Source organism: Mycteria americana, chromosome 7 (genome assembly GCF_035582795.1).
Source record: "Mycteria americana isolate JAX WOST 10 ecotype Jacksonville Zoo and Gardens chromosome 7, USCA_MyAme_1.0, whole genome shotgun sequence".
Classification (NCBI taxonomy): domain Eukaryota; kingdom Metazoa; phylum Chordata; class Aves; order Ciconiiformes; family Ciconiidae; genus Mycteria; species Mycteria americana.
Window position 1 is genome coordinate 7,770,684 of NC_134371.1, and position 21,400 is coordinate 7,792,083.

A 21,400-nucleotide genomic window follows, 5' to 3' on the forward strand; every position below is an offset into this window, starting at 1 on the left:
GACCCTTGTGTGAAAGCATGAGGAGTCATGGCTGGTGCACTGATTTGCTGTTGGAGATGATTTCTCTGTTGCAGTGTTAGCTCACACTTTTGCCGTATCCTGGACTATCTAAAAGTGGCTCACAGCCAAAGCAAGGAAATGCAGAACTCTGGTGGTGGAAAATCTGTTTTGAACTTCTGTCTCAGCCTTTCACACAGAATGGGCATGATTGGCTTAAGCTACGTGGCACAAAAAACTCAAGTCTGTACTTATGGTGTGACTAACAACAGCAGTATACAGCCATGGCTCTAACCCGTAGGTGGTCGAAAAAAAAGAAGAGTGGAGGAAGGAGCAGAGTTGTAACATGTTCTTGCAGGAGAAGAGAAAATTGTGAATAAAAACCGATGAATCATGCTTTACTCGAGTAAATTTATTTGTACACCTAAATGCCCGATAGATTTCTGTTCCATTGGGCAAGAAAACCACTGCCTCCAGTTGCAGTGGTTTTATTTCTGCTTCTGCTTAATGTTGGAAAAACTGCTTTATTAATGAGGATTGTAGATTAGTTCACCTGCTCTTCAGTGATTGTATTGCTCTATGCTTTCTGAAATTGCTTTCGAAGCTATAGCAGTCCAACCAGACTTTCCCATTAATACTTCATTAGCAGAAGCTACTTCTGTTATAAATGCCTGAAATTTGCTTTTCTGTCTGCTAGTATGCATACCTTATGCATGGAAGACTTTTGAAGGACTTTGTTTTCTGCCTTCTCTGCAGTAGCTGTTGGGTTAAGATGCTCTTTTTTTTCTTAATAATAGTTTTTTTATCATCCAGTAGGGAAAACATCTTAATTGTTCTCTTTTTTTTTTTTTTTTTTTTTCCCCTTCCCCTCCCATGGGGAGGGATATGTCATAAATGTCCTTCTGGGAAATGCTTCTTGACAGATTTCCCCTTTTTAAAATAAACATTTATATCACTAATTCTCTTAGGGTAAACAATACTACCCCTGACTTAGTGAAATTTTACAGGCTGTTACTTCTGCCTTTGTTGAAGACAGCTGAGCTCTGTAGCTTGTGTGGTAGCACCCAGGATTACAGGAAAAATTGTAGATTTAGGACAGAATGAACAGCAAAAATGCTTCCAAGCAGAACTAAGTCATTAATCTGTATTGAGGAAACTCCTTTTTATAAGGAGCCAATATTGTAATGGGACCGCATTCAAGATCAAAGTTTACCTATGGACACTAAGAGGCTTTGTGAAAGCAATATAATTATGGCACTTCAGACACCTGTAAAACCGTGCACTTGTGTTGTTCAATCCTGCTGATACTTGTCAGATGCGTGACCACGGTGCTCAGGTGTTCGCTCCCACAGAGCTGTGCTGGGAAAAGCGGTGGGTCCTGGCTGGCTCTGGGTGCACTTGACTTCTCCCATCTCCCCTCCCAGGTGGTGGGTCTGTGGGTATAGAGTATGTTACCATGCAACTTGTATATGCACAAACGCTGCATATCCTGAACTATCGCCAAAAAGCCTTAAAGCAAGGCTTGAACACCACCGTATCTGTGAAATGTTATGAACCTAGATCATGAGGCAGGGAAAATCCTCTCATCCCGCAGGAGCTACAGCTGCAGGTTTGCTGCTTGAATGTAGGTAACGGCCTCACCCGTAACCTGCACCACCTGTTGTCACATCGTGCGAAAAGCTCTCCAACAATTTCCTCTCCCCACGTTCCGCGGGACCGGGGTCCCGCTCGCCTCTTCTGCTTCGGCCCCGGCTGACCGGGAGGGCTAGGCGGGCCTCGGGCAGGGCAGGCCCGGCCCGGCCCGGCCGCTCACGGCGGCGGGAGCAGCTCCCCGCGCAGGTAGGGAGCCCCCGAGGTGGGCGAGCCCCGGTGCTCCGAAGATGGAGCCGAGGGAGGGCATCGCGCTCACAGGCCCCAGCCTGCCCCACAGCGGGGGAAAGCCCGGCGCCGCCGCCCGCCCGGAGGGCCGCTTCCTGGGGTGGCCCCTGCCCGGCCGCCGGCGCCGCGCCGCTCGGGGAAAGCGCGCTCCCCGCTTTACGGCTGCTGAAAACCTCCCTCGGCGAGCGCGGGGCAGCCGTACGGCGCCGGGGCACCCGGGGTGGGCAGGTAACGGCGCGGCGGCGCGGGGGGAGGAGGCGGGCGGGCAGCGCGGCGCCGGGGCGGCCGGGCTCCGCTGTGGGGGCGCCGGACCCCCGGTACCGGCATCGTCCTGCCTGGGCGGGAGGCCGGCCCGTCGGTCTGCGGGCTGCTGTGGATGGAGCCCGGCTGTCAGCCGGGGCTCGCCCTCACGCCAGCGCCGCAGGCAGCGGGGGAAAACTTTGTCAAAGCAAGGCAGTTTTAGCGGGTGCTTTTCTAAAAGTAACTGTGAACTCGGTAAAAAAAAGTAGCTCCGAGCCACCCTGGCGGGCTCCGCGGCTGCTCCTCCCTCCCCGCGGTGAGGTGAGGTGCGGTGAGGTGAGGTGCGCGGGGAACCGCGTCCCTCCGCGCGGCGCCCGGCACGCGCGGGCGCTAATTGCTCCGGCGCTGCCATCTGCTAATGAACGGTGATTCACGGCGCACGGGAACGTCGCGTCTTTAAGTCAGGACGATTTCTCTCTCCTGACTGGTAGGAGGTCCTGGCTTGAGTACGCTACAATTTGCAATATAACAGGTAAATCTGCATTGCAAATGTGTCCTACATGAATATGATTAGCTGCGTTCTCCTGCTCTTTTTTCATTATTACTTCTGAGTTATGGCGTTGAATTACTCAGAGTATTTTATTATTTGCTTTCTGTTCACTTAGCTATTTTGAGAAATTGGACACAAGCGTTGTCTCGGCTAGATTTAGAAACAGAATTATGTGTCGAATTATGTGTTAGCTCCTTAAAGCGTTTAAATATTAAAAAAGAAACCCCAAAACATAGTGATATGTGGTATCTCAAAGACTTTCTGGAAGCTATCAAAACGATGAACTGGATGAAAACATGCTTTCCGCTCCTTCAGTTTGTATATGCTCAGGTTATCTGAAACACAAATGAGTAATTTCACTGGTTTCAGTATAGGATAACATTGTAGTCCTGCTGTGTGATCCACGGTTGTCTTTGGTTTCTCCATCCATGTAGACCTCCTTGACTTCAGTAGGTTTCTGTACGGTAAGTCTCCCTTAACTGAGATGGTCTCAAAATCGTAATTACAATCTACTCTATAAAGGCTATGGAGTTGACAACTGCAAACAGTGCTGAGCCATCTTGCTGACTTCAGCCGAAATTTGCAGCGTTGTTGCTGAGTCATATTCAGATGAATTCAGGGAAGAAATAAAGAATTTAGATTTTACCCTATATATGAACAGCCCATTTCATGTTGGTTTATTTATTACTTAGTACATATTTCTTGCATTTACAGGCAAATTTATTTGTTCAGTGGTTAGCATATGGAAAGCATTAGATGACTGAAACTGTAATGATGCCAGAGTCCTGTATATCAGGCAATGCTACATATATTTATAGATTCTTAATCTAAAGAGCTCTCGTATGAGTCCCAGTGCATCCATAATCCAGCATTTATCTCCAGTATCGACAAAAGACTAAAGAATATCTTCTGAATTTTGGTTTTGTACATTCCTAGTAGGTGTCTTAATTGTATGATAATCTACCATGAAGTTAATCACCTGAAACAAGCCAAAGAACGATCTTTTGTGGCAGACCTTTTGCAGTTTTTTACAGCTGGAGTTTTTTAATTAAAAGCTGTACAGCTATACACACACACAATATTTTCATAAAAAAGAAAAAAAATTCTACAGAAAACCACTTTTCTCCAAGTTTCATCAGGTTTTTCTTGTTTTAAGGGTCTAAACTTTGCAATTTTTTTTCACATCCTGTTTTTACAGGTGTTAGCTGAGACCATATTAACAGGCCAAATTGCTCGATAATGAAGCAATACTTCTGTTTGTGCTAATGGGAGGCTGTTTTGTTTGCTTTGAAGAGTTGGGTCCAGGTTGTTTATCTAAAGCAGAAAAAAGGATTAAGTAGTGAAAATGTCAGAATTGTCTAAGTCGATAAAAAGATGCTCATGGTTCATATGAGTGTCACAAGCTGCAGATTTTTTGTGGTAGCAGCTCCCAATAATAAAGCTGAATCATATGACTTCCCGCTCTGTTAATCTTCATAGCTGAAGTCTTAGCTTGTCACTTACTGTGGTACATACCTGCATTATTTTTTCCCCTTCTTAAATAACCTCAGGGTATGAATACAAACTAGACAAAAATAGACCTTTAAAGTGCTTTTTCTCCCTGTTAATAAACGGATTTATTTCAGAAGCGTAGTTCTTAGTGAAGCACATGTAACCCTCCAGGGAATGTGTGCTGTAGATCTTCATTATGGTTAATCTGTCAAATAGACATCTTCTAGATCCTCAAACTTTTTCACTGGCTCTGGAGCTCCTACTCTAAATGTACTTTTGTTGGCCAAGATAGCATTCCTGCAGTGCGATGTATTTCTTCAGTATAGAATCAGTGCTTAGGCTGTTGTGTGTGGTTTTTTTCTTTTTTTTTTTCTCCACTGTGACATTTGCTTTGGTGTTTAAGCACATGCATATAAATATACATATGTTTATAAATGAGTTTATTAGGAGTATGCAATGTAATGTGAGGAAATCATTGACAGATGGCTCTGAATTAGTGATAAAATTTAGAACTGGGATCCTGTAAGTTGCCTCCAGATCACTCTTTGGTTTGCTGATTTGTAAAACAAGAGTTGTAACACTTTCCTGAAGATAGCTGTAATTAATCCAACTGTGAAATACAGGCATTATCTCCAGCTGTGAGATACAGAACAGATACTGGATGTCTATTTTTTGGAGGGGCAAAGTTGTTTTTTTTTCCTGCCATGTGGAGGTACAATGCTGCCATTGTTGTTTTCACTGGGGTTTGACTTTTGTTGTGTGTTTCATCTGTTGGAAGAAGTAGCTTTCTGGGACTATTTTTGCTTGTTTCTGTGCCTTGTCTCAGTGTAAACTGGTAACTGGTGTCAGGAATGTCAGTCATATTTGTTCTAATACTAGACGCCAGAACCTTCTATTTGGTGGTCGTGTACAGAGGGGACCAACTCTATGTTTATATCTTCTCTGTAGGTTGTTGGCAATCCAGCAACCACTGGGTCTGTGTATGGACTGCCAGTAGCAAGAGTTGCAGAACAGTTTTGTGTTGGTGTGAGGAAATGGACTTCTAAGGATATAAAATTTTGCGCTAGCACTTCCATGGAACGTGCACCACAGCTTAGCTCACAAGACTGCTATGTTGGCTACCAGTTTCTGCAGCAAAACTGCTTTGCCAATATTTGTATTTTTGTTTGGACCTTCTGTGTTGTAAGTTTCTGAAACGTATGTATGTGTTCTTTTGATTGCAAACCAAACTTCTTTGAATTGAAATCTTCTAGGCATGATGTCTCTCCTCTCCCTCTGTCCACTTATATTTCTCTTCCAAAAGCTTGGCTCAGATTGCTAGAGCAGTGAAGTAAGCACTTGTTTTTGTTCCTGACTTCTGTGGTTGTGTGTCGTGTGTGTGTGGTGTTTTGTTTTTTGATTTTGTATGTGTGGTTTTTTTTTTTTTTTAAAGTCAGTACTGGTTTTAGATTCGGAAGTTTTACATTTCCAGAGCATGTCAACATAAAAGCTCACGTCAACACAGCTATAGTATTTAACAGTGAAAAAACACTCATTCCCCCCACTCCCACCGTGCACTTAAATTGGAAAGTGAAGTGAGGGGAAGAAACATTTCCTCTCTCCAGTTTTTCCCTCTAATTTTCTTTAAGATTTTCATGTTCCTTAACTGTATCGCTGAAGTGGTTGAGAGTTGAAATTTGATGTGGAAATTGCCTCCATTGAGAAGTAACTCAGTGTTCTGAATGAGTTATGATCAGTTGAAAACAATGCACTTTCTTCTTGGAGCCTTAGCAACATGTGCACTAAAGCACTTTGTTTCTCCTCAAATATGCATCTACTGGTTCTGTCAGTTGTGTATGCTTGGTTAACATCACTGTGCAGGGAAGTAGGAAAGGTCATCGTTCATCGTACAGTAACTATATGGTTCCTATAAAGCAAAAATCAAGTACAGCTCTTGCAGCCCAGGCCGAGTGCAGAAGAGCAGTTATTTTCTGTGAGCCATCTACTGGCCATGGGATCTGTTGGTCAGCTGGAATCTAACAGGGGAAAAAAATGTTAAGACTTGAATATCTGAAAACGTAGTCAAGAAGTAATCAAACAAAGGTTCATGAGTGCTATTTGTTCTGGTTTCTTGTACAAATGTGCTTGCAGTTCTGTGTGAATATCTGAGAAGTACAGAATACGTACGGGAGCTGAATAAAAGTGAGAATATGCTATTATTTATTATTGATCCATTACTTGTGTTGAAGATCAATATCTTGACTTTATTGACATTGGTTGTTGACCTCAGTAAGCCTTGACTTTTAACTCAGACTGGTTAACTCTAAACTCTCTATACTAGTAAGTGCAGCATTCCTCCTTTATACAGAGTCCAAGGATTCAGCCATCATACCATTCTTCTGGAGTTTCTGCTTGAAAATTAGAGGGAAATGCCACCAAGCACATGCATGTTAGGGAGAGGGAAATATGTGAGAGTCATCTGTGAGTTTGGATTGGTAGGCTTGTTGGGTCTGTTCCCTTGTTCTCTCTTGTTGTTTTTGAGCTTCTCAGTTAATTACTTTCCATGTAAATACAGATTAATTTATGGGAAATCTTGAGGAAAATGTTGAATATGATCCAAGATACATATGAGTGAGCAGAAAACGTACAGTATCTTTGTATTTGACATTAATGAGATCACTCCAAGAATCCTCTGTCAAGTTTAGGTGTTCAGGCTTCAAGGAGTATGTTAAAGTCAAAGAGAATTCAGAGAAGAACTGTAAGAATGAATAAAGGTTGAAAATAGCTCCTGAGGGAGAGATTCCAAGAGCTTAATATGTTAAATATTATCAAAGAGAAAGGCAAGGAGGGACTTGATTGCAATGTTTAAGTGTGTGCATTGTGAACAGAAATTCTATAATGAAGCAGAAAATGAAGGTATAATAAGATCCATTGGCTAAAATATGAGCCAGACACATTTGCAATAGAAATAAGAAATGCATCTTCAGCAGTGAGGGTAATTTATTGCAGGTTGTGGTAGGATATTTGTTAAAGGAAACAATTAATTAAAATGTGATATTTTTCCTTTAAGATGTACCTAAATAGAAATTGATTGAGGGCCTATGTCCATGTTTTGTAGATGTCGGAGTAGATAAGCATAGTATTCTTTCTGTATCTAAATACATGAATCTGCATAAAAATATAATAATAAAATATGGTTCTTTAACCCAGGATAATGTTGAAATTAAAGAGAGCTGATAGTTAACTCAAGGCTTTTAAAATATCTAAAATGCTTGGAAACAATGAACTTGTTTTAGAAGTTCTGTACTGAAGATTGAAGATTGCTAAGTCATGTTGGCAACAAAATTCTTCAGCAATGGAAAGATGTCATTACACTCAATTTCTGCGTTAGTAGATCTTGGCCATTGCCTGTAAATACTAGAGTAACATGCCAGTTGCTAAGATTTCTTACAAGTTTTTATGAAAATACTGTGGAAATAAAGATCGTTGAAGTCCAGAATCTGAAAGAAAGGTGAAATTAAAAAAAAAAAAAAAAAAAGAAATCCTGTTGTGATTGAGTAACTTTCATAGAAGAGAGCACTTGCTGCTGCTTTAGAAAACTGCTGAGTACAACAGCCTGGTTAACAGAAGAGCCTACTGTGTGTGTGTGTGAATTATCGGAGGGTTTGCAAGGAGGGATTTGTAGATCCTGCAGAGATTTCAGGGAAATCTGTGTTATAATGCATTATCTCCTGCAGCGAAGAGCCAGCAGGAATGTTCTGAGGTTTTTAGTGTGCTCAGTTTTACATGCCTTTAGTAGGCGATGCTTTCAGGTCGTAGGCTTAGTGGAATTGTAGGCAGCATAGGGAGAAATAAAAGAATTGTAAATCAGAATAGCGATACCTCTCTTTGACACTTAAGTTTGACAGGAAGAACAGAAATCAAGCTGAAGTGCAAGTCAGGTAAGATATGACTGTCTTGTATAAACTCTTCAGCGTTTTGGAGAAGATCTCAGGAATCATCCTTCAATATGATGAGAGGATCGTCAAAAATAATGAAAAGGACCCAAGTAAACCCTCATCATTCAGTGAAACCAGTCTTTTTGCTTAAATCCCTGAAGATACTGAAGCAATGACCAGAGGTTTCATTAGAAGAGCGTGGTTTGGTGAACTGAATCACGTATGCAGTGAGGACCAGCTGGTTATACTACTGCAGCAAATTAGAGCAGGAAAAATCTGTGGCTGGAAGGAGTTTTGAGAGTCTGAAGATGATTGTGCTTCTTGTCTCAAGTGATTATGTGCACGTATCCAGAAAGTTTCATGATACATGCTGAAGAGAAAGCTACATATTTGTTTGTAGTATTGATCAATGTAAGAGTTGGAGATGTCTGTAAAAGTGGTGGGTTTTTTTGGGCTCAGTCAACAAATTCTAAGCCACTTACTAGTAAGAAACTGTGCAATGAAAAGTGTTTAATGACTTAGAACCCAGTGGATAATAGACGTATGAAGTACTGTTGAGAAAAAGAAAGGGATTCCAAATGCTGTAATTACAGAAAATCCTGCGTGAGTGCATGTGCAAGGTAGAGATGTTTGACTATGAATTGGTTTTCTCCTTACTAATAGCAGAAAGTAATTCATAGGTGTGTACATATTTTCCTTCAGGACTGTTTTTATTTTTTAAATGATTATTTCTTGCCTTAAGTTTATGTTTAGTCATTTTATTTAATATTATAAGTAGCTCCACACATATTCTGCCTTTTCTACTTTATATTTACATTCATTTTAGGGATTGCCTAAATTTGTTTGAAGCTTTGTCTTTGTAATGGCAATAAAAATGTAACTTTCATGGAAGAAAGGAATTTTTTTTTAGGCACTGAGTTAGGCCTAAGACTATTGTTAATATGTGTGGTATAAGGTGGTATAGGACAAGTTTGTTGTTTGAAAAGATTAACTTCGGCAAAACCATAACGAGAAGTATCTCTGTAGAGTGACGGGTGAGAAATTCTGGGGGGAAAAAAAAAATTATTTGCAGAAACCCATGTGTATACTGGCAATTTCCAAGTAGTCTTGGGTGTATTTATCTACCCATTATATTCTTATTTTACGGATGAATATGCTAAGTGCTATTCAGAATTATTTGGCCATATGTTCCTGTTTTTATGGAACTTCATTTTGTGGGCTCTTTATATAAATAAAATTATTCACTTCATGATGGCGTGTAGTAAGAGGAAGAGAAAAGAATGTTATTTCAAATGTTATACCTTTTGCAAAAGAGCAGATGGTGTTTGTATGTGGGGCTTCAAGTAAGTTTTACACTTTGAAGCTACTGCTTTATTCCAGATTGCCTAAGTGAAATTAGTGTTTCTAGCTCTTCCGGAGCATACCAGGTTACATTACACTTGATTTCAGTGTGTTTTAAAGTCAGCAAAGCCATGGAGTTATATTGACCCTCTGTAGCTTTATTTCATTGTATTCTTTGTATGATATGGACTGGTGTCCATGTGCAGGCAAGAGTTGCTTGCTTAAAGTTTCTTGTGTGCTGTACTTTGGCAAGACAGGACTGAGGTGAGGCTGAATGATCTCAGGCTCCTGCATCTTCATTCGTGCCTTTTTACAGACGAGCATAACACTTGACTCTTCCAGTCTGTACGACTTCCTTCTGTCATCGCAGCTTTGAAAAGCTGGTGGAGAGCAGTCTCTTGGTGACATTAGCCAGCTCCTTCAACGCCTTTGGATGCATCCCATCTACTGTCACAGTTGGTTCTCCACAGTCCATTTGACACACTTTGTGGGCACTAAATTTGATACACCCCCCCCCCCCCCCCCCCCCGGAAAAATAGTTGGCAGATGATTAATTTTCCTATTTGTCTTTTAATGTGAAATTTGAAATCCACTGGTCATGCTAGTTGTGGGAAAAAATTAATTTGGTGGTAAAATCTCAGAGGAATTAATAGATGGGAACTGCAAGCTGCATTGAAACATGAAATTATTAAACATGCCTTTATAAATGTGTTCTAAGAGATTTACGTCTATGAATCACAAACATCATGCTGAGTGAGACTAAGGGCAGTGATTTACATAGTATTGCTGCCTAAATTAGTTAATTGTCTTTCACTATTCTTTTGCTTAATTTGTTGTTGACTTTTTTTTTTAATGGCAATACTTGGGCATGTTTAAAGACTTAGTTTCCTTGTGGTGATTTGCTTCAAATAACTTGGTTTTATAACTATTTTAGTAGGAAAAAATCCATATGAACTCTGGCACAGAAATTATTTCTTGCATGAATATTTGAAAGCATAATTAGAGGGCAGAAAAGAATATTGAACTGCTGTAGATACACACCTTATATGTACAACAAATAAAGGATTATGCTGGGGACATACAGAATTTTGTAATCTTCCTGTTGATACTGGCTATTGCTGTGGGAACCATTGCAGAGCATCTACAGTATGAAGGAACTACCTCTGAGGAGGAAACTGGAACCTCGGGGATCACCTGTATATAAAAGTGAAATGTACTGTGTCTCTGGCTAGTATAGTAGAATCTGTCTGAGGCTGAATTATGGAAGCCTATTAAAATATTAGTGGATTTACTCATTTAGAGGTTTCTGAGAATACCTGTGGAAGAAAATAATTGACAAATCAGACTGCTGCTTCTCTTAACTATTAAAGGAGACACTTGTGATGCAGTACCCTCTTCTGCAGTCTCTAAATGGGACTGTAACAGCCATTCAGACCATGCATCAAGGGGGGGTAGGGGGGGAGGAAACATTCTGATTAAAAAGGGAAGATAGTTACATAGTGTCAGAAACATGCCTCTGAAGTTTTTATTTTAGTAGTGAGGTGCTGCATTACTGCATATTTTTACTGTATCAATTGAGAATAAAGCCTATACAATATTGTTTATAGAAGTGCTTACACAAGAGAGGCATGTGTTGAAATACTCAGAGAAGCCTGGTCTTGTTTTCAGGCCAAAGTGTTGGCCCAGAGCTGATATGTGAGCATATGTTCAACATGCTGAACTACTGGTTATTCAGTCTTCTTTCTCAGTCACAGACAAGCATGCAAAAGTATCCAGTTTCCTCCCCGGATGGAATGAGAACAAATGCAAAGATATTTTTAAATTGGATTGAATTCTTGTTTTCCTACCAGCTAATAGCATGTATTAGATGCTTGATGAGTGTCTGCTATTTGAAAAACAGATACAACATGGGCAAGTATGTCTGGCACAAGACAGATGGTTTGATTTTTGTCTTCATGGAAATAGTAAAAAAAAAAAAAAAAAAAATACACGTAGTGAGCAAAGAGGCTATGGAGAACATGGTGTTTCCAGGGGGAAAAAAAAATTACATCTCTAGTTCTGATCAATTACTAGACTTTGCAATTTTAGTGCAGAGCTTATCTTGATTATTGAGTTGTGGCTTCTTTTCTCACTTGCTTCATCTACCTACTTGTAACTCTTTGAAAATGAGTATTTTGGGACGCGCTTTCTCACTTTCATCCTTTGTCAAAAAAAGTTTGTTTTTTTTTTTTCCTTCATGTTTTCTAACAGCTGTTTTTCATAAGTGTGTGTGTGGAAAAATACTCATTTCCCATGCGGTCTAGCTGGCTTTTCTGCACTGTTAATACTCCACCATAACAAAAAGTGATTCTGCATAGACACTTCATTCTTGATGTATGTTGCATGCTAGCACTTAAGTCTAGATTTTGAAGTTAAGTGGATAATGAACTTTGAAAGTTTAAATTCTCTAAATTTGCACGTGTATTTTACATGGGTTTCAGTCTGTAAACCAATTCTAAAGAACACTGCAGTTTTCTAGAGCAAATAAGGTCTGCTCTGCAGGAAAAAATAGAATATATTTCAAGTGAATTTTTTAATTAATATGAACGTTCAAAGCTCCAGCACTTCAGAACCAGAAAGTCCCAGGAGCAAAAATTTTCCTGGGGTGTGTGTTCAAACATAGGATACTTCTGTGGCACAAGCAGGGAGTTTTGTTTTGTTTTGTTTGTTTGTTTTCTGTAAAGTTATTTTTTTGTTGTTCCTTTTTGTTTGTAAAAAGGAACATACTTCTGTTTTATTTTGTTGAGTAGCGTACAGATGGTTCTTGCACATAAAAATTATCAATGGACCTCTGAGTATAGGGAACTGAAATGAAATATGCATTTTCATATATGTAGTGGTTATATACTAAAGTATGCAAGCATACAATAATTTACTGATGAATGTGCGATCTTGATCAGATAGGCTTGCAGCTTCTGAATTTGAAAATAGTTCCAGAAACGTTGTAGAGAATATTTATAAGAATTTTCTGAGTTCCTGTCCTAAGAGGAATCTGGGATGTATTAAAGGAAATGTGCATTTCTTAGGAAATATATAGTTTGAACAATTATTGAATTGTTATTTCAAGTTATGTGAAAGTAACCTGAGATGGTCTCCCTTTTGAAATAGGTAGTAGTGTTTCTCTTATACACTGTATGTATAATGCTAAGATTGAAACATGTTTGTTGTCTAGTTGCTAATAGATCAGGGTTCGATAGAGTTGTCGTTGTGTATTAGTATCTGAGAGCAGATGTATTGACTATCTTTGGAAGGGTGGCATGAGGTGTAAGGGAGCTATTATCCAGTCTTCCTTCCAGTAAAAGGCTTGTGTTCCAATATATGAAAGGAGGGGGAAAAAAAGTCCTAGTGAATATCGCATTATAGTTGAATTATTGTAAGTAAAATACTTGCTCTTGATGCTGCTTCTTAATGCAGAGTTGGTTTTTGTTTGGTATGTCATTCAAGCATAAATGAGAGATTTGAAAAACACTCTTGTTCCATCTTTCTCAAGATTAAGTACATTTTTTGAAAAGTTATACTGATGTATAAGGACTACTTTCTGCTCTTTGTTTGCCTTGTTTGGTTTTTTTCCATTATAAAATAAAATGTCTTCTATTTGTATAATATGTTCTAACTGGCAAAGCCTAAGTAATTTATTCCTTTTTCTAGCAGATACTTTGTATGATTCAGTTTTGAAGTCCCATTCTTTCTACATTTAACAGAGACGCTTCTTTTTCTTTTTTTGGTTGAAAGCAGCTAATTAATGACACTTCCTAGAAAGATGAGATAGAAGTGTTACCAAAAAAAAAAAGAGGGGAAAAAAATTTTCTTGACCTTTACTGCATAATTATTTTTAGTACCAGTTCAAAAGTCTGAAAATCACTGATGTCCTGAGAAGGCATAAAAGTGCCAGTGTAAAAGATATATCAAAGTAATTCAGTTTTTCAGAACTGAAATAAATGTGATTTAAAGGGAAACTGTCAAGACACTTAGATCTTAAAACCACGTTAGTGGAAATTTGGGTTTTATTCTTCTAGACGGCTTGCATTTACACTGTTGGTTCTAAAATAAATTAACTGAAAGCTGTAGAAAAACTTCAGAGATTATTATTACGGTGCTCCCTAGGGAATATTAACCCATTTATTGTTTATCTCTTGCTTTGGAGGAATTTCCATCTAGAAACTTTTATTCGGTTACCTTGTGCAATGTGAAGTATTCCAACCTGCTACGTGAATGTACCTCTCTTGAAAAGTGCAGATTGACACTAAGTTATACTGGTTTATGAAGAAAAGTGAAAAAGAACAGAATTTTCTTTGAAACTATATGGAGGAAATTGTCTTACAGTGATATGAGATGTGCCTCACAAACTGACTGAAAATGCAGACTGACCCTTGTCCGGATTTGCTTGGAGTGGAAACTTGGGTAGATATTTTCCAAACAAAATGAAGCCAGCAATCTGGAAATAGATAAAGCTTGAGTATTTCACTGATGGAATTCTAGACATAGGAATCTTCTTGTCTTGGTTAGCTAAATAACTCTTCCTAGGAACATTCTGTATGCACCCAGAAGTTCCTTAATTTACAGAAGCTCATGTAAATATTACCTTAGTCTTTCCTGGTAATCTTTTTTAAATCGGGGCTTTTCTTAAGACTTCATTTCGGATAGTCCTATAAGCACTGACTGTACCATAACATGCAGCAGTGTGTGTGTGATTCCTGTTTGTTTCAGAACATTTTTTTTTTTTTTTTTTAAATCCTCCCTGTCATGGTATACTAATCAGGGTCTTCAGAGGTCTGCACTGTATTTTGTTAGTTATTGCAGCAGGTTAAAAATTAAAAGGAAGTGCCAATGAAAATTAATTTAATCAGGAGTACTTTCTGCAGACTCAGTACTGAGAGTACTGGGCTTCATAATAAGAACAGCAATACTAAGTAAAGAGGGATTCAGTGTTTATCTAAGATACTGTTAAGATGAGAGATTTCTGGAGCTTTTCCAGGGTGCGTTTTTGAAGGCTGTTAGCATTTTTGTAGTACTTGTGGGTGTGGTTTTTTTTAACATACTCCCTCGACTGTGTCACGTGGACTGAACAGCAGGTCAGACTTGAACAAAATAAATATACACAGCCTAAAATTTGCAGGATTTTGCAATTGGCTGTAATGACATTAAACTGTCAGAAAGTTTGGGTTTTTTTCTTTAAAATAAAAGATTATTCTTTTAATGGATTATAGATTAATATTGCAAATAATTTTTTTTTTAAATAGCCTGCTACTAAAATACGTGCCTTAACTAAAAAGTTTTTATTTTCATTAGCAGCCTAGTGTCTTTCCATTATTTAGATGTGAAAATCTGGGCAAGATTATTCCTCCCCCCAGCCACTAACCTTTGTTTTTTAGGCTTCTTCTGACATTGTTTTAAGCTCAAGTTTCCAGGGTGGGGATCTGTGGGTGTATTTGGCAAAATAAAAAACTTTACCTGGAGTATATAGCAATGCAAAATGAACCTGAGGTATCTGGTATCTGAGGTGCTAGGCTTTTGTAGTGACTGCTTTAGTCAAGCCAATCTGGGGGCATTGAAACTTAGATCTCTGGATTTACAGGTTGACCACCCAGTGCTTAAGTCGGGGCTCTTGCTCAGCAAAGCATTCATATTTGAGATTATATGCTTCCCTCTGCTACCTCAACAAATTAATGAAGAATGTTTGCTGAAATCTCACTGACTTCACTTCACTGTAAGGAGATAATTACTTCTTTCATGAATAAAGATTTGCGGTCACTGGCAAACTGAGATGACTGTAAATACTTCACAAATGGCTAAAACAAAAATGGGGTAGTCAGGGTTGCCCATTTAGTGCTCTGAATGCTTTAACAGTGCGGTCTGACTTTTCTTAGTTGAAAGTCAAGAGCTGATGTGAACAGCCCCAGTTCTCACACGTGCAGGGTCCCTTTCACGTAGTTGTTATGCGCATAGGTTGGCATAAGAGCAGTACTTGGATTCTTGAAGTGAGTGTACCATACTAATGTGAGTACAAAACTTGCTTCTTCTTACATCGGCGGGCATCAAAGGAATCTTTTTAGTTAATAGTAAAAGATGCTATGAGGAGGAGAGAGTGAGGTCTTTGTCGTCTTGTTACGTAGAGTAGAATATCATACACAGAACAGACTATCGTAAAGGTTGGGCTACAATAATGAGTACCTAAGAAAAGTCTGAATTGTTGAAGCGCATTGCTATAGTGTGAAGCTAGGGTGGGATTCAGTTAAAAAAAAAAAAAAATCCAGCAAAGGAAGTTGGAATGCATTTTTATTGCATTCTTCGCTTCAAGAGTAGCTTTCTGAATTGGATTCCTGGTGAGAATTTGTGAAAATTTTATGCATAAGTAACAAAGATTCATGAAAGTTTATTTCAGTTTGATTTTTCCTGATCTATGCATGAGTTTATTAGCCTTAGGTAGGCCTGTAAGGATTCAAACAGTTTTTTTCCTAAAATTCAACTCGTAGTGCTAAATTTTGTTTCCTTGTAACAAGCACAGACCTTACTTAGCAGAGATAGCTAGAGAGCTGCAGCTCCACACATCTGTTATTCATGCCTGTTCTCATCCAAACATGTCTGTTGTTAGACTTCAGTGGACTTGAGGTCAGACCTGCTGCAAATTTGGTAGTTTGAAGAGAATTAATTTGGTGGAAAGAAATGTGTGAAAAGACTTTGAGTGTTTTGTACTGCTGTTTTGGCTAATGCAGACTTGACTAATACAAGTTAGTTGTGTCGTTTTTTGTTCCCTCCGCCCACCCCGGCATCACATGATACGCTTTGACTGGAACAAGTGGTCACTAACAGAGGTAAATTAATGTTAATCAGCTTATAGAATGAGTCCAATTTGAGAGGTGAATGAAAAAATGTAAACCCCCAAACCCAAAAAAACCCTGTTTATAAAGTAGTTTATAATAATATATTTATATCTTACTGAAATATAGTTTCTCCAACCTAGTTCCAAGTTACCTGAAAAAATATTTTACTAGAATCAGAATTAAAATACAAAGAGCAGAGCTAATATTTTATATAAGTAGAAGTTACATAATTCTGCAAACTCTATATGGTCAAACTAGCATTACATCTATATAAAGTAAAGCAGGATCGATGCTGTGCAGCTGTATTCCTTACCTGCTGGAGCTACCCAGGAGGCTGCTTGATGCTCCGAGGCTGCAAGAGGTGTGGAGTTCCCTGTGCTCCCTGTGTGCTGATTTTGTGGTGGTGCTGGCTGTGTTAATGGGACCGGGAGATGTTAAAAGCAGCTTTCCATAGGTTGTAAGCCAGGAAACAGAAAACTACTATCTGTCAAAGCAGAGGATAGACTCTTGGGGAGCTCCTCAGCTGACATCATCTGTTGTTCTCTAGACTGTGTGGCTATTTGAAACGTAGTCATGGATTTTAAGAAATTGTCTCAATGCCTTTTTTTTTGAGACCTGAAGGGTTTGGGGTTTTTTTGTAAATATCGTCTGTTCACAAGTAAAATGTCCAGAATATGAATATCTAACTAAACACAAGAGGAAATGAACTTGGATTTGGAAGACTTGGTCAATATTCAAATGCAGCCACTGTTCCCCTATATGATCTTGGCCAAGGCTGCTTTGCTTTTCTGTGGTTTCACTTCCCTGTCTATAAAATGAGTGATGTTATGCTGTCTTTCTAAAGAAATTTCAGAAATTGCAATAAAAAGCAGTGAATTAGATCTAAGAATTATAGTTTTGTATAGTCGTATGACTTTAGAAACCTTATTATGTCACTCTAGTTATCAGCCAAAATTGTAATCTCATTGAATGAATGACAAAGCTTATTCTCAATGGCAATCAACGTATCAAGAATGAAATATGTGGCAAGACAGTTGCTAGGATAATAAATACTTGAAACTACAATTAAAAAAGACAAAGCAAAGGCAATATAAATAAACGTGACCTTGTTTCTTTGTGCACTCAGGTCAATGATCGCAACGGGCCTATGCTTCTTTGTACTGAATATTCATGGTTTGAATAGGAAGGCTAATAATGGATAATTATCGAGGCAATGACATGTTTTGTCAGGCTGTGTTAATATCCTTTGGGCTGTAACTTAATGCTGATCTAGTAGTAACAACGTCGTAGTGTCTCCAGCTTCATGTGAACCGTAGTTTCTGATTGATGATAATGCATTCCACCGTGACTTATGCTTCTCATGTACCAGGCTTTAATGTGTTCTTCGACTTCCCCTTGCCATGTATCTTCTGGCATAAGCTCTAACTAGAATAATAGTAATAGAAAAACCTTTTTTGATAATGAGGAAAGCTCTGCAAATATTCACAGCATATCACGTGCAATTCCTGTGTCACGGTTGCTTGGGGGACAGGTATTTGTAGTGAGATAAAATGTCACAAAATGGATCTTCTGGCAGAAGGAAGCTTTGGTTCATCACCAGAGGCAGAACAACTTAAATGAAAGCGCATTTTTGGATCTGTTTGCATTTAGTTAGATATTTGTAATCTGGACATTTTCCTTGTGAACAGAGGATATTCGGGGAAAAAAAAACAAAAAAAACCCCAACCAAAACCAAACCCTGAAACACTTATGAAATAGGAAGTTGTTCCGGAATGGATCACTGGGAGGAGCTGTTGATTACAGCTTTTATGCATTAAATCAGCAGCAAAGGAGTGATGAGAGAGTGGGAGGGTAACGTGGAGCCAAACATACTTTATTATGAGTGGGGAATACTCTCCTTTAATACAAAGTGATCAACGGCTTTAAAAAAAAAAAGGAAGCAGTGGTCACTTCAAGGGAAAGGACTAATGATAAAAGTTTTACAATTTTAGTGAATATATTAACTGTAAAAAGGAAGTACAGCTAGGCCACATCATGTATGATGGGAATGCACTAAACAGGTAGTAGTTGTACAACTGCCCATTAACACAGTGGAGAACTCATGAGTTCCAAATAAGACAAGAACTGTTCCTGCCATTGGAGTACTGAAAGGATCTTTTTTAACAGTAATCCTATTATACCTGGAAGGTAACCCACCTCATAAAGACGATTTGTATTTGTATCCTGGTATGATAGAGTGAAAGGGGAAAAAAATCTTTGTAAAAATTCTCCACTGCTATCTCTATAATCTCTACTTGAGTGAGCATCAGCCAAGTGAGAAAATGAAAAATTATAACCTGCCAAGCATCAGTGGCAGACTGAAATGAAAAAATTGCAAGTTAATAACAGTGATGCCTCAGAAAAATTTGCTGGCCAATTTAACGTTGCTTTATCCAAGGTCACATCTTGCAGCTGATTATTTTTAGTAATTTGCAGATGAAGACTTTCTACCTTTCTTCTGGCAAGTGAAGATCAGGGAAATGCCAGGTACAGTTTAAAACTCAAGGTTATCAATCTCTTCAGATCAAAAGTAAGATCATGTTCCCTGCTTATTTGCTTAAGACTGGGCACAGAAATTATTTCCATTGTAGTGAAGTGGGATGTCTATGCAATCCTTTATGGCAATGATAAAGTCTATGTAACATGAAAACTCACAGTGGAGTGAGGTTGACGAAGGGGTTGAAAGTAGGTGAAACTAAAACTTGGCAGAGTTTCTTCTGGAGCAGACTCTTGCTAATGTTCATGTGATGATTTTTACATAATAGTGTTAAAAGCGATTATGTTGCGCGTTTTTGAGGTTTCTGAAGGAATGTGAACCTGTTGCAGGCTAATACCCAAGACATACCGTTAAGTGGAGTCCTGTGAAATAATGAAAACACTTTACTGGAATCCAAGGTGTGAAAATCATTAGTGAACTGTAGCAGCACTTAATTTCCTCCAGGACAATCTACACAATCATCTTAATGTTACAGAGTGAAGCTTGCTACAACGTTTGCAAAGCATTGGCACACTGTCACTTATTTAAAATAGACCATTCTTCAACAAATGGAACGTATGATTAGTTTGCGGAAACTCCCGCTCTAGGCCTGTAGTGTGAAGGGCTGTGCAAGGGGGAACCTTCCGTGTTGTTGTTTTAATGTGGTTCTGTGGTCCTTTTAATGAAGGCTATGCAACATCCTTATATGCTGAGTGTACACAGTGGTTCTAGGGAGATTTTGTGGTCTAGTGGTTCAAAAAATCTTGTCTGTGGATAATTTTTTTTCAGCCACTGAGTTGTTGCTGTGCAGAAGAGAGCGCAGTGCTTCTGTCTGGCATGGAAAGCGAAGGGCACTTCTTACTGGAAGATTGATGGAGTACCCTATTTGTAGCTGCCCCGTTTTCTAACTATATAGGTCTTCTCTGTCATTAAAATAATAAAAACACTTGAGCAACTCCATTCAAGGGCTCTCCAAAAGCATTCATTTTTATTCCTGTATGTGTGAGCTTTGTAAGCTAGGGCTATTCTGTGTTGAGGTGGCCGAAAGCATTGCTGGAGTGCTTTTCAAGAACAAGAGGATTAACTTGCAAAAGGTGTTACCGGTGATTGTTAATGATGACTGTGGTCAGAAGCCTGGGTTGAAGTCTCAGCCTCTAGAACCAAGTCTGCTGGGTATTTTGTCAACAGGAACAGGACCTGAATTCCCAGCTGTATTTCCCAGCTTTCCGTGAAAGTTCCCTATCGGATCACTCACGTCCTGTCTGGCTTCTGAGATCTGACAAGATAGCAGCTTGAACTGTTTAATTTTTCTCTCTGTCATGTAATGCATCATATTGAGTTAGTTCAATAGCCCTAATCTAATGCTTACTGCAATGAAACTGTGAATGTATCAATCAATGCTTATTTCAGTAAACTTAAAGCAAAATGAAAATTCTTTTGACAACTTCTGTCCATTTCATTATCTCTTTTTTAATCACAAAACTGTCTCTTAAAGTTTCCACACTTCCTTAAACTTTGTAGCTGTCTTCTTTCATATACATCAGGCTGATGCCAGGAGCTCTCTCCTCTCCCAAACAAGGTTCCATCTAACGCATTAGGTTAATCTGCTGCACTCCTGCAGCAGAAGGAAGCTGAATCTTTCCTGACATATCCAGGCAGACCTAGGAGCAAAAATTTCAGGGAATATGAGACTTCCAACTTGATGTTTTATTGCCTTGTTATTTTTCTTCCTCAAAAGTAGTCTTGCTTTAGGATATTTGTAATGCAAGCAAAGCAAAGAAGCTTTAGTGTTGCCATTCTATAGCATCACTCAGTCTTATTATCTAGTGTTATGTGATGTCTAATACCCAGATTCTGGCAGGGTATGCTCTCTCCCAAGCCAGAGAGAGCAGTAGTTGTTGGATTATGTTCACATGCAAAATGGAATTTCTTCACTGAACTATGTGATATTTTTCCCATTTATACTAAGGAATATGCAGGAAAGTGTGTATCTGTGCATAGTATGTCTAAGTATACATGGTCTCATATACACACACTCTTTCCACCATTTTTATGGCAGTATAGAGGAGTCTTAGTGGAGATAAAATTCCTCCCCTTTTTCTATAAAACATACCTTTAGTCAAATTTCTAGTGTAATAGTTCTTTTAACGTTGCAAATATTAAGAGGTAAATGTACAGGTGAGAGGAAGAAACAAAGCATAGAGAAGACAAATATCTGTACACAGCTAGGCATGAGTTTTTCTTCATACCTTCCAGGACAGAACTGGACTAATCCCTTTTTGCTGTTTATGGCAGCAGTGTTGTGTTAGATACTTTGTTCTGCATCCTCTCCACGGGAATGACATAAGAGGGCACAACTTCCTTGTGCTTGCTTATATACGACCAGCTAAATGGATGCACAGCACTCTGTGGATGGAGGAGATAGCATCCATAGCTTAGGACTTGCAGTCCTTGCAGTCGTAAAATTGCAGATTTTGCCAGCTAAGAGGGCGTACAGCAGGCTCATCTCAAAATCAGGCCATTTTTGCTTGCTGTTGTGAAAAGGCAGAGCTTGATTCTGCTTTTTGCTTTTCAGGAAGCTTAATGCTTTTGCACTGTCTTCAGCCAAATG

The 21,400-nt window shown here is 39.0% G+C and overlaps 1 protein-coding gene across 6 annotated transcripts in view; it reads left to right on the forward strand.

Annotated features, from left to right (window-relative positions):
* Positions 1–2,043: 2,043 nt before the first annotated feature.
* The window catches only part of NAALADL2 (N-acetylated alpha-linked acidic dipeptidase like 2), a 520,054-nt gene continuing 500,697 nt past the window's right edge, over positions 2,044–21,400 (forward strand). For 4 of the 6 annotated variants that reach the window (XR_012776415.1, XM_075506898.1, XM_075506904.1 and 1 more), the window contains exon 1: positions 2,380–2,647. The gene's annotated coding sequence lies outside the window, so the exon portion shown is untranslated. Of the gene's footprint in view, positions 2,104–2,379; positions 2,648–21,400 lie in introns of those variants that run through there. The other 2 variants (XM_075506899.1, XM_075506901.1) reach the window with 1 other exon arrangement.